The sequence below is a fragment of the Palaemon carinicauda genome, chromosome 10 (assembly GCF_036898095.1).
Source record: "Palaemon carinicauda isolate YSFRI2023 chromosome 10, ASM3689809v2, whole genome shotgun sequence".
In the NCBI taxonomy this organism is placed as follows: domain Eukaryota; kingdom Metazoa; phylum Arthropoda; class Malacostraca; order Decapoda; family Palaemonidae; genus Palaemon; species Palaemon carinicauda.
In genome coordinates this window covers 123,779,580-123,793,836 of record NC_090734.1, presented here as the reverse complement: position 1 = coordinate 123,793,836, position 14,257 = coordinate 123,779,580, and positions in this window count along the sequence as shown.

The window sequence follows — 14,257 nt, the reverse complement described above, 5'->3', positions numbered from 1 at the left end:
AATAATTATTCTCCTAATCCCACACTCATCCAAGCAAAATCAGACCCCATTTTCCAATAATTATTCTCCTAATCCCACACTCATCCAAGCAAAATCAGACCCCATTTTCCAATAATTATTCTCCTAATCCCACACTCATCCAAGCAAAATCAGACCCCATTTTCCAATAATTATTCTCCTAATCCCACACTCATCCAAGCAAAATCAGACCCCATTTTCCAATAATTATTCTCCTAATCCCACACTCATCCAAGCAAAATCAGACCCCATTTTCCAATAATTATTCTCCTAATCCCACACTCATCCAAGCAAAATCAGACCCCATTTTCCAATAATTATTCTCCTAATCCCACACTCATCCAAGCAAAATCAGACCCCATTTTCCAATAATTATTCTCCTAATCCCACACTCATCCAAGCAAAATCAGACCCCATTTTCCAATAATTATTCTCCTAATCCCACACTCATCCACGCAAAATCAGACCCCATTTTCCAATAATTATTCTCCTAATCCCACACTCATCCAAGCAAAATCAGACCGTTTTCTGTACGACTTTGCAAATTAGCAACATTCTGTGAAAATGGCAAAAGCGCTTTGTGGCGGAAGAGAATCGGCGGCTGCAGCGATTTTCCCGCACACGGCGTAAACATGAGAGCGAAAAGAGACCACCCGCGATATGGCAATAAGAACGAGATCAAAGCGTGGCGCTTAGCCCGAGGGAGTCACCTGCAACAGACATCGCTAGAGACACACCGCGGCATTAGAGGTACGTATGAGAGAGAGAGAGAGAGAGAGAGAGAGAGAGAGAGAGAGAGAGAGAGAGAGAAGTTGAGGAAGTTGAATGTTAATGTAACTATATTTGTTTCATATTCAATTGATGTACTGTATGTTCTGCACGTGGGCTTCTTTTGTATGTGTCTGGATATGAAAGGCACATACCTTGTGTCTGTAAAAGTATCTGTATACAGCCTTTCTGTTTTGTATAAAATGAGTGACATTACTGAAACAATAATGAAACAAAAATCACCCGTAAATACAATAGAATATTTTTTTTTTTAAATGGGTGACATTACTGAAACAATGTTGGAAACAAAAATAACCCGTAAATACAATAGAATATTTTGTTTTAAATGGGTGACATTTCAGAAACAATATTGAAAAAAAAAGTAACCCGTAAATACAATAGAATAATATTTTTTTTTTAATGGGTGACATTACTGAAACAATATTGAAGAAAAATCAATACAATAGAACAATAATTTCAAAGCCTACCAACAATTTGTTACGCATAAACAGAAAGCTTCGGCAGTAGAATCCCATATGCCACTGTGTACATATCTGCAAAAGGGTAGCATTTTTTTTTCCTAGAGAAGATTTGCAAAGGTAGCATTTTCTAGAGAAGATTTGCTTGAAAGAACCATCACAGTCTTCCATTTTATCGTATTTATCAGCCGGGAGAGTTTATGCCCTAATCCTGACTCACCATCAACAGCACTTTCACCATACCTTATATCCTCTTTTACAAAGCATCATATACTCTCTCATCTCTCATATTTCATAGATGTCTATAACATATAATATTTAATCATTGTAGTGTATTCTGAGAAAAAATCCAGATGTAATGTTCATGTTTAGCTTATTATCTTAAAACCAAAATGCTATTTCAAACGATTTGGGGTCCTTCAGGGGGGTACTTGAATAATATGATGAGTTGCACATGATCTCATCGTAGTTGCCGAAGAATGATGATAAACGGCCTTATATATAAATGCTTTACCTCAGGATATTTGATCAGTACTTGTTCATAATCATTAAAGATACATTGTTGGTTCCTTCGGCTCGTCGACCTTGTCTAATTTTGAATCGAAAAACTAGAAGGAAATCCTCACTCTCCCGTTTAAGCTAATGTAAAAAAAAAATTCGACTCCGTATCAGTTGTAAAGTCAAATGGGAGGAAGTAAATCAAAATCTTTGGTGAAGATACACACTTCGTTTTATGTTTCCAACTAATGCCGCAAGTTCCACGTAATAAACAATATAAATTTAGAATGAAATCTTGAGGGAAAAATCTTAAAAAAATATGATCATTGCCATATCTCAGTACTTTTACCATAAGCTGAAAAAATGAGGAAATTTGCAATTGTTAAATGTTCGTGGCAATCTTAGTTTATATAGATAATGTGTTCGAAACATTATGGGAAATATAGCGATGATACAATTATTATTTACATAAGCTAGTTGTAATTGAGACAAGACGTTTGATCTGAATTAGTTACTTATGAAAGATGGTTTAACTAGACCACTGCACTGGGATTATTTTATGATAAATACAAATGCAAGAGTTCCAATACATTTCCACTAGCGACATTTGCAGATAAGATTTCATTACTATAGTCCATTTCTTTTATCGAAGCAGATTTGCACCGACTCGCAGCGGTGCCCTTTTAGCTCGGAAAAGTTTCCTGATCGCTGATTGGTTGGACGGTGCCCTTTTAGCTCGGAAAAGTTTCCTGATCGCTGATTGGTTAGAATTATCTCGTCCAACCAATCAGCGATCAGGAAACTTTTCCGAGCTAAAAGGGCACCGCTGCGAGTCGGTGCAAATCTGCATCGCTAAAAGAAATTGACTATACGTGAATGTCATAGAAATACTTGAAAGAAGACTATTAACGGCCCCCTTCTACAAAGAGAGCGTGAATATGTCTGTTATAGTTTGACAGATCCAAACTGAGTTTATAACTCTTCTCAAGTATCTAGATCACACGGAAACAATTGTCATTTGGCTTATTGCACTTGTCAAATGTGGACGATGTTGTCGTTACATTTCCTAGCCAAGATGTACTGGCGCCAGTGCGCGTGCACACACACACACACACACACACACACACACACACACACACACATATATATATATATATATATATATATGTGTGTGTGTGTGTGTGTGTGTGTGTAAGCAATAACAACGATATGCATCCGTTTCTAGTCCTCTGCAGGCCAAAGGCCTCAAACTTGCCAATTCATGTCTGGGTTTTGGCCAGTTTTATCACCACGCTGGCCAGTTTGTCTGGATATATATATATATATATATATATATATATATATATATATATATATATATATATATATATATATATGTATATATATATATATATATATATATATATATATATATGTGTGTGTGTGTGTGTGTGTGTGTGTGTGTGTGTATTCAGCTAGTTAGTTATATAAGTAACAATAATGCATCGCATCAAAATTAAAATTACAAGCGAATATGACTAGTCAAAAGCGAACATTTCTCTGAGTTACAAAAATGCCAAAATCAAACCATTAAAAGTATAGATTTTTGCCGACATGTAGAATTACCATTTGTTTTTGCAATGACGTCTAACTTAATGCTATTTATACCAGCCATTGTGTAGTAAAGCACATTACCGTCATTTTTTCGGTATTGTTACACTATGCATTGTGGATATCATGTAATTGTTCAACTTATGCGGTTTATTCTTTTTGTTTTATTACAGTTAATATTATGTTGTGAAGAGAGGGTTTAATTCTATTTTCAAATATTATTGTACCTAAATTCATTACCGTTTACGAAGCATAGAATTGTGATAAGTTATGTACAAAATGTGCATAGATCACTTTATATATAAGTCCAATGCAGTTATGAAATTACTTAGATTTTATTATTATTATTATTATTATTATTATTATTATTATTATTATTATTATTATTATTACTACTACTACTACTTGCTACAAGAGAAGTAATTAACAATTAGAATAAAATATTTTAAGAACAGTAACAACATCGAAATAAATCTTTCATATGTAAATCATAAGAACTTTTAAAAAAAAGCAAAAGGAAGAGAAATAAGATAGAATAGTGTGCCCGAGTGTACCCTCAAGCAAGAGAACTCTACGCATGTTAAACAATTCTAAGAGATAATAATATGCAAAATTACAGCTTTTGAGAAAAGGATAGAAATTGAATGAAATAAAAAAAACCTTAATCAGGCTATATGTTTCCTCTAGACTATCTTTCAGTCCTTTCTATGATCGTGAAGTCTGAAAAGATTTTGTGCCTAATACAGCAATTGAAATCCAAGTTTCTTACCGAAAATTATAAGTGCTTCTTAGTATATATTAACAGAATTTCTTTTAATTGAATTTACGTGCAAAATATATATATATATATATATATATATATATATATATATATATATATATATATATATATATATATATATATATATATATATATATATATCGTCATCCGTTCCTAATCCACTGCAGAACAAAGGCCTCAGACATGTCCTTCCACTTGCGTCTGTTTATGGTCTTTCTGTGCCAGACTGCCAGTCCACATCCGCAAACTTTCTTAGTTCGTCCATCCATTGTCTTCTCTTTCTTCCTCTGCTTCTTACCCAATCTCGCAGTAAATTATGTATCTAGCAGCCATTCGACCATAGTGCATAACATCCAGTAGAGAGATTGGTATGACACTTAAAACCTCATTTCGAGATAGTTGCATACAAACGATTTGTTGCTATTTACTGGAGTCAATCTCTTAAAAGAGCATTATTTTGATTAGAATATATATATATATATATATATATATATATATATATATATATATATATATATATATATATATATACATACATACACACCTGTATATACACATATACAAAGTATATGCCCGTTAATATGGTTTTATGTATGATGTGTGTGTACTATATGTTTGTATGTGTGTATATATACAGTATGTATATATATATATATATATATATATATATATATATATATATATATATGTATATATATATATATATATATATATATATATATATATATATATATATATATATATATATATATATATATATCAAACGACGCAAAATCGATGTATTATTCCAATACTCCCAGAGGCCATAGTGAAAACCTTTGACTGGAATGAACAAAATAATTGATAAATAATTATTTTCTGGGGTCCCCACCATCCACCCTCCCCCGATTTTTTCCCATCCTCGCATCGTCTTTCTCTTGTGGATTTAATCGCCAAATAAAAGCCACGTTAATTAGTCGAGACCAATTTATTGTTTTTCAAAAGACTCTAATGAATGCTGTAGTTTTTTCTTTGTGAATACCAACAGGTTGTTGGAGAATGAGCCGACTGGGGTTTGGGAAGTGGTACCTGGTTGAGGGGGAGAGTGAGGGTGAGAGTGAGGGGAGAAGGTAAAAAGCACTGAGGGGAATGTGGTGCTAGAGAGAAAAAGAGAGAGTGGGAGGGCAAAAGAGAGAGGGACGTAGAGAAAGTTACAATAGCATTATGTCTTTGCTGAAAGATGCTTCTGAAATAACGGATGATTAAAAGAGCATTAAGAGAAATATTTCTTAAGTAGCTAACATCAAGCCCTCCTTAGTTCATGCACAGTATATATTTGTATGTCTATCGGGGTAGACTGATATTTTCCCCATACATTATACAAATGTTCTCATCTCCTGAACACCATCATTCGTCTGTCCCTAATTTTCTGTCTGAAATCCAATTTTCAGGAGATGCTTCTAATGATCTGTTTAGTTTTGCATACAATAATATTGTCTGTTTCTATTCAAGAGATCGAATGTATGCTTATTTAGCCTAAATTCTAATGTTGATGTCATCTGGAATAACATTTACTTATATCTACTGTTGCTGTCCTAACTATAATCGTAAGTCTTCGCCATGGTAACCGTATTCTTCCAGGAATAATAACCTTGAAATTAGGTTTTCCAACATTTCTAATCTCAACCATATGAACCAGAACGGCAAGTTTAAGTTGTTAATATTTCTTACTTCACATCATCAGAATTGACACCATTTTTATTTGCTAATTGTTCCTGTAACTTTTTTTTTTTTTTTTTTTTTTTTTTTTTTTTTTTTTTTTTTACGATCTCTGCTTTGACCTCTTCCCCTCAATTCTCTCTTTTCTACTTTCATTCTTAATTTTCTTCAGAGGATTATAGTCTGTTAACAACACCCTAATGTTATCACAATCCACACCAATAAGTTAATTGAGATAAAAGCATATGCCCACTTATCCATCAAAGACCCCTCTATACAAGCCTAGGTTTGACCGGGTTTGCTTTTTGATTATTCGAGCGAGAAAAAGGATCTACCGAACCTACGTAGGGTGTTATTGTACTATGTTTTTTACTGTCTCCAGAGTTATGTCGAATCATTGATAAACTTGCATAAAGTCTGTGCAAGTCCTGGAATGTTCCTGCCCCATCTCAAAACTACACCTGAATTACTCCTGAAAAAATGAAAATCATCCATTTTGGTTACTCCTTTTCCTCTTAAATAAACATATTAAGAATCTCATGCCATCATCTATCATTTCCCTATGGACAGTGCATACAGTTCTGATCTATATAAGTCAGGAAGCCCTGATTTTATATATATATATATATATATATATATATATATATATATATATATATATATATATATATATACAGTATACACACACTTAAGATTAGACCAATTTCTATAACAGGGTTGAAAAGAAACGGACAACGCAAATTACTGCCAAATTAATCCATTAACTACTGCATCATGGATGAGGTCCCTGTGCAGTAAGATTTTCACAGCATTGTTTGTTTTCCTAGATCTACACAGAAGACTCATCAGCATCCGCGACACCCCCTTTACACATTTCCCATTTCAACCCTAGTGTACATGCACTCCGGTGCGTCCTAAATATTAAGTCTCTTCCTTTTTACAAAACGTCTTTCTCACCATTTATCCAACTCTTTCGAAGTTATACCAACCTCTTAGCACTTTTGAATTACACGCTTTTCACTTACTTGTTGTCGTTAATTCTTACTACATGGCCAAACCCTCTCAAAATACTGATCTATCATTCCCCTATGATAATCTTTGTACTAAATTCACGTATCTCCACATTTCTTACCATACCAGTTCTTCCCACGGCATTAATACTACGCTAACAGTTCATGATGATACCTTCCATCTTATTCTTTCCATCCATGTTTGACATAAACACTTCACTTCCATAGAGGGTGGTTGGTTCAACAATCACTTCATACAGTCCTACTTGGCTTCTGATGTGAATCTGCGTCTCCTTCAAATACATATTGCTACCTTACTTACTTCTATTATTCTACTAACCTCTACTCTCATCTTGCCATTATCAGTTTTATTGAAACTTTTGGTCTATCAGAATAAGTTTTGAGTATCCCTCAATCAGAAAGATGTTCCACGGTACCCTGTGAGAGTCTTTGGTAATTGGCCATTGGGTAATGATGCCTGTACACACCCAGTATTCCTTTCCATTATCAAATCATCTCATTGGTAGATGCATTGCACACCTCTCCTTACGAAAATACACTAAAGTACATTCTTATTTGCTTTTTCTTATTTTTTAATAAGACATAGCCATAAAAGAAGCGCAGCACCATGAAAAAAAAATATATTGTAAACAACCAGAGATAAAGAATGAAATGACCAGTTCAATCCATATAAACCTTGAAGGAACGCTGAAGGTTATCTTGTCAATAATGGTTTTCATTTTTTTCATTTAGAATTTTAAAGAACTGAAAAAAATAAACGAACAAGTGTTATACTTGACACTGACTAACATAAGTCACACAAGTTGTCGATTAGCTATTATGAAAGCAAAGAATTTTAAGTTCATGAGTGAAAGATAAAAGTTACTATAGGGAAATTTTTGATGCCCTCAGTTGCGAGAAAACCCCTGATTGTTTACTTTCCCTCATTTTAAGACTCACAACATTACAAGTGCAAGGGAAATATAAAGCCAGTTTTAGTAAAAAATGCATCATCCTCAACAGGTATATCCTCCTCAGTATAAACTTGTGGGGCACTCAGCAGAGTGCAGAACTCCTCCCCGACAGCCTATTTCTCAGCCTTTTGGCTGACCTTGACCTTGACCTTTGACCTTTGACTTTAACATGTATTAGTATGTGGATTTTTATACGCTCTGGGACAACGATATCCAAACTTATGGCTGATTACGGGAATTGGACATTTTGCTTGCCCGTGACCTTGACCTTTGACCTTGACCTTCCAAAATTTAATCATTTTCAGCTTTTTACATAAGGTAATCCATGCAAGTTTCATTACTTTACGATTAAAATTCTGGTCAGGAAGCTGTTCACAAACACACAAACACACAATCAGGGGCGAAAACATAACCTCCTTCCAACTTTGTTGGCGGAGGTAAATATATTAAATGCAAGCGAGGGAAGGGCATCCTATCCCCTTGCCTTTCTCGGCGATAAGGATTGAAGGAGGGGAGGAGAAAGAACATGGTGCCTAACATCGAAGGAAGCAATAGACCCAATCGACCGAAGGAGATAGCTAATTCCATCCGTATTTACACAGGTATGATCATCTCAGCTGTTTACATATGAAAGAAATAGTTAGGGAGGAGGTAGTAGGTTGGCCAGGGCACCAGCCACCCATTGAAATACACTGCTTAGCTAGAGAGTTATGGGGTCCTTTGACTGGCCAGACAGAACTACATTGGATCCTTCTTTCTGGTTATAGTTCATTTTCCCTTTGCCTACACATACACCGAAAAGTCTGGCCTATTCTTTACAGATTCTCCTCTGTCCTCATACAACTGACAACTCTGTGATTATCAAACAATTCTTCTTCACCCAAGTGTTAACTGCTGCACTGTAATCGTTCAGTGGCCACTTTCCTCTTGTTAAGGGTAGAAGAGACTCTAGCTATGGTAAGCAGCTCTTCTAGGAGAAGGACACTCCAACATCAAACCATTGTTCTCTAGTCTTGGGTAGTGCCATATCCTCTGTACAATGGTCTTCCGATGTTATGGGTTACAGCTCTTTTGCTTGCGGGTACACTCGGGCACACGATTCTATCTTATTTCTCTTCATCTTTTTTTGTTGAAGTTTTTATAGTTTATTTAGGAAATATTTATTTCAATGTTGTTACTGTTCTTAAGATATTTTATTTTTCCTTGTTTCCTTTCCTCACTGGGCTATTTTCCATGTTGGAGTCCCTGGGCTTATAGCATCCTGCTTTTCCAACTAGGGTTGTAGCTTAGCAAGTAATAATAATAATGATAACAATAATAAAGAGCGAGTGAATTAGCATAATGCATTACGTTCACAGACAGCTTTTGTGGTGGAGGGAATGGAAAGAAGAGTGAACCTTTTTGGAAAGAGACTGTCAGACAAACATAATAATGAGGAGTATGTATAGATCGTTAGGGTGGGCCAAGGGTGCGGTGGAAGGGAGGTAGGTGGGTTGTTGACATTTTTCCCACAGTCGTAAGGCCTTCCAATATTACTTGGGCGTCTTTTTTCCCCGATCCGGTGCTATGAAATCCAAGGCAGGGAGTCGGAAGCCCCGTCCGTGCACCATCAAAGGAACTCTACACCTCCTAATCAAGAGGCGTCTTTAAAACAAAAGGCCTGAATTAGTTAGCCAAGGCGAATGGAACTTTTGAGGAGGGGGACTGCGTGGGGGGTGGGGCTAGGGAAAGGATTCTTTCTTTATCTTTTTTTTCACCCGCTTAGGGCACGCGTGTTCACAGGTTCAGAAAAAATCTGGAAGACTGTGAAAGGCATGGGAGTCTAATAGTAGTTGAGAGAGAGAGAGAGAGAGAGAGAGAGAGAGAGAGAGAGAGAGAGAGAGAGAGAGAGAGAGAGAGATGTGGTAAAGGGGTGGGGTTTTAGGTTTTTTTACGTCTTACTTTTTTGGGCCAAGTCTAAGACAAAGTCGAGATTACACAAGTTTGGTGTTATTATAAGTTTAATGTGGAAGTTTTCGTTAAGTTTGGCACTAAGTTGGACTCGTGTGGGTCGACTATTACGGAAAGAGAGTTTATAGGTGTTTAAGGATTTTTGTTGGGAAATGTTCTTGCTGATTAAAGTTGGGGTTGATTTTTTTCAATTTAATTTTATTCTCAAACTTCTCGCCATGTTTTAATAGATCAAGATATGTTACTTATAGTTAGGTTTAATGCCACAATAATTAAATCTTTGTGATTGCTTTCAGCCTAAACTAATCAGAAAGTGGGAGATTTTATTTGTTAACATTTCGTTGTATTTAGTGAATTTATTGTTTCCCGTTTTTCAGTGTAGATCAGTGAACCATAGATTATGCTTTCTGTCCCCAACAGATGTTTTGCTTTGAATCTAAATATTATTAGCCAACTCGTGAAGTGATCAACCTTCCTTATATAATAAAGAGCAAGTGTCTGGATATATATATATATATATATATATATATATATATATATATATATATATATATATATATATATATATATATATATATACACACTGTCACGCCAAGTGGCAAGATGTATAACTACAAGGTCTCTCTCCGTCCCTCAGAGAGAGAGAGAGAGAGAGAGAGAGAGAGAGAGAGAGAGAGAGAGAGAGAGAGAGAGAGAGAGAGAGAGTAGTCATACCTTAGGTAGAGGGGTTGTAGCTAGACAAGGAGGAGGAAGTGGGAAGGGTAGAATACATGTGCGTGTGCTTGTGTGTATATCTATCTAATTATTATGCCGTCATTTTTCACGGGTCACACACGCAGTTTGTTAATAATGACTTTTAGCAGTTTATGAAAGTACATTAGAATATTTTATATTGTTGCCATTTCCAAAAGAAATTCCTTGCCGTTCCTAAATAACCTTTTGCTTTTCACAGGTCTTTTAGGATAATGTATAGAACCCCACTACTGCAGCTTTTATTTATTCTTAATCTGTTGGTAATTGTACGCTTGCAGATGGGTGTTGTTAGAATAATGTGATCTTTATTTTATTCTATATTATTCTACTTTGGAGGCAGTGTAAACTATCAGTACGATCTCTACTTAGAATATCATTTAGTTGTCCCGTTTCAAATAATTAAAATCCGACTTTGGTCTCTTAGAAGTTTCTATTGGGTCAAACTTGGATGTGTATTTTGTAATTTGTTTATTTTGAACCATGGCGCTATTTGCGGTTTTCCTGCAGATTTAACGAAATAGAAAGCTACTCATTAAAGACATGAATATTAAATTAAACATATGGTAGGATTTTATGATTGGGGTTTATATTCCAATAAAAAAAATTGCTTTCTGGACGGATTTATACGAATGACATTTCGACATATTTAACTATCGGTGAGAAATCTGCTAAGTTTTCCGGTGGAAACACATTAAAAACTTCTCTAATGTTCACAACAGGACTTATTTTTATTATTATTTAAGGATGTTGTTATTCTTTAAGAAATAATAGACTATAAGGGCCATACCAACCTTTGGGTCCATTTTGTAGACCTGACTAAAAAAGACAATTGGAAACCACGCGAGCACACTGAGTTATTATATCCGCTCAGTTTTGCGTGGAAGTTATATCCTTTGTACGTGGTATGCAGTGTGGAAGCCTATTTAATTTTGTTTTCTCTAATTGAATTAATTGCACTATGTTTGAACTTCTGAAGTTCCATTAGTTGAACTATTTAACTGGAAAGATGTGGTCACAGCCAGAATTAATTTTTTAAAAATACCATATGGTTATTGTTCTCATGAAAGAAAGCGTTAGACTAATAGAAATAACTGCATATTCGCTATTTGGTTGATGGTATAGTTTAGCGAGAAATGAAAATCTTCTTTAGAATGCTCATTGGGCCAATTAAATGACTGCTCGAGAGATTGATATGCATATTATTATTATTATTATTATTATTATTATTATTATTATTATTACTTGCTAAGCTACAATCCTAGTTGGAAAACCAGGATGCTATAAGCTCAGGGGTCCCAGCAGGGAAAATAGCCCAGTGAGGAAAGGAAACAAGGAAAAAATAAAATATTTTAAGAACAATAACATTAAAATAGATATTTTCTATATAAAGTATAAAAACTTGACAAAACAAAAGGAAGGGAAATAAGATAGAATAGTGTGCCCGAGTGTACCCTCAAGCAAGAGAACTCTACCCCAAGACACTGGAAGACCATAGTACAGAATCTATGGCATTAACCAAAACTAGAGAACAATAGTTTGATTTTGGAGTGTCCTCTTAGAAGAGCTGCTTACCATAGCTAAAGAGTCTCTTCTACTCTTACCAAGAGGAAAGTAGCCACTGAACAATTACAGTGCAGTAGTTAACCCTTCGGGTGAAGAAGAATTGTTTGGTAATCTCAGTGTTGTCAGGTTTATGAGGACAGAGGAGAATCTGTAAAGAATAGGCCAGACTATTCGGTGTATGTGTAGGGAAAGGGAAAGTGAACCGTAACTAAAGAGAAGGATCCAAAGTAGTACTGCCTGGCCAGTCAAAGGACCCCATAACTCTCCAGCGGGTGCCCTGACCAGCCTACTACCTAAGAATGTGATAAACCTCAATATTTTGTCTGACGATTCAATATGATAGTCATTGGCCGAAGATTAAACAGAACACTATTTGAAACAGGGCAGCATGAGATGATTAATCCATTTTCTCAGGATGGAGATCTCTCCAAAAATCATGAAAGACCTTCTCTATATACCGATCATTTTATCCAAAAATTTTCCACACCGTCATGGACACACGTACCCAGACTGGTTGCCGATAATCAAATCATCGGCTGAATTTTTGGAGGACGGCTAGAAGGGGATAATAAAAAAAAAAAAAAAAAAAAAAGGGCGTGACTCATGCCTTTAACCCATTTCTTCCCAAATTTTTTTTTTCTTTGGATTTTAATTTTTTACACTAAATCTAGTTCATAAGGATCCAAAATCAGTAGAATACATAATTTTTTTCAGCTGCATTCATTGTACAATGAATAATGGAGTGTGACATATATGTCACGCTAGGCAGTAACGAGTACATTTGGGGGAAATATGAAAAATTCTGTTCTATTTTGATAGGTTTATTGTTTGCTGTTATATAAGTGACATAACTAAATACAAAAGAAGTCTACTGTTTTCATACATGAACTACCGTAGTCACAATCACCAAATGAATGGAATTTGAAAATTACAATAAAAAAACAAGCCAAAAGAAATAGTCATTGTATTAAATCTTGCACTTAGAATCAAAACAAAGATTAAATTGCCAGTTCAAAATGCTAACATAAAATAATCAACTTTTCATTGCAACTGATACATCATGTGGCACATCATTGAAGTCTATTTTGTGTGAAATGCTAAATTGCAAGACAAACACAGACCTACATCACACTTATTACACTGACTGGAAGGAGATTTGCTACACAGATTTCCAGCACATCTACGTCTTTTCTTGTTTGGGGTCTCTATCAGGTAGTGTTCTATTCCATCAAAACGAATGTCATCAAGAACTCTCTTACAACCTGTTTCCCCCTGGGAAGGTCTCCCAGGCCCTTTAGGAGGGATCCCATATCTCTTCAGATAGCTTTCAGCAATCTGTTCTTTGAAATCTAGCTGAGGTAAACATCCACCTGACTTTTTATGAAGAATCCAAGCATTTTGCACTGATACATCTAATAACCAGGTAAAAATACACCACCACCACTTCTTACCCCTAATAGATACTCTATAATTATTCACATTCTGGTCTTGACGGTCAGTTCCACCCATGTGGTTATTGTATTCTCGAATAACTAATGGGCAGTCAACTTCAATATTTTTTTTCTCTTTTTGAGAGTATCTTTTCACCTTACTAAGGGGTTCCCTTCCATGAGCAGTTGATGCAATGGTGACAACCGAATTATCCATCCATCTGCATCATGAAATGTTATTTGCCTTATCTATGATGAAGTCTGATGTTTCCCTTTTTTCTTTTTTCATCTCAGAAACTGCTTTCAAAGGGCATTTTTTCAGCCTATTGTCTCTTATTGTTCCCGTAGCAGTATAGTTTTGCTCATTCAGGTGTTGGAGAAGAGGAAAAGAGGTAAAAAGGTTATCAAAGTAATAGCTGTATGGGAGTTGTATTTTATCATCTGGCAATGACTTTATATTTTTCAGAACAGTGGCTCCACATTTGCCAAACGCTTTCTCCTCATATGAATTACCTTCATATGTTTTACCTTGGTATAAGTCAAAGCTTACTAAATAGCCTGCATCAGTATTCAGGCACCAAACTTTATAACCAAAGCGTATTGGTTTGTTTCGAATACACTGCTTGCATCCATGGCGGCCAAAATATTCAACCATTGGCTCGTCATGAGATAGATGCTGCTCTGGTTGAAAATGAGACAAAAATCGAGTGGAAAGTAGCCTTATCAGGGGACGGAGTTTAGCATA